Below are 649 nucleotides of genomic sequence, written 5' to 3' on the forward strand. Positions count from 1 at the left end.
GCTGGGTGACCTCTGGGGGTCCCTTCCAACACAAAACATTCTGTGATTCTATGAGGGTCCTGGCCGTGATTGCACGGGTGAGTGGATAAAGCCTTGCAGGTAGCGGTGGGGTCACGCAGCTCAGGAAGGCAGTGAGAATAAGGTTGAAAGTTTAAGGGCAAACTTCTCACCCGGTGACAGCCTGAATGGCTGCCAAGACTTGGGCAATGCCATTCCAATTGAAAGGTGCCATCGTTAACAGTCAGCTGCAGCTTCTTGCACTGCACGCACACGATGTATTGGTTAGGAGGAATGCATGTAACGCTGAGCGATGTCACTGCGTAAATGTTTTAGCCAAACATAATTTCCTCTCTTGGTTTTCCTCTTACAATAATGTCTAATGGAGAATGATCTTCTGTCTGCTTGCCTTGGTAAAAAAAAATAAAGGAAGGGATAAATACTTCGATGAATTTTGAAATGTTGCGGCAGAATGCTGGATATATCCACGAGCATTATCCTAGGAACACAAGCAGTTTGCATCAGTTGCTTAGGGAACACAGCTGTCGCAGGACTGGCCAGGGGTTATCGGGAAGAAGAGTTGTTCTCCGTGGGTACAAAGCAGAGTTAAAGATTAACCAGATAAAAGCCAATGCAGGCTCTCACGAGACAG

The sequence above is a fragment of the Egretta garzetta genome, unplaced genomic scaffold (assembly GCF_000687185.1).
Source record: "Egretta garzetta isolate BGI_Z169 unplaced genomic scaffold, ASM68718v1 scaffold652, whole genome shotgun sequence".
Taxonomy (NCBI): Eukaryota; Metazoa; Chordata; class Aves; order Pelecaniformes; family Ardeidae; genus Egretta; species Egretta garzetta.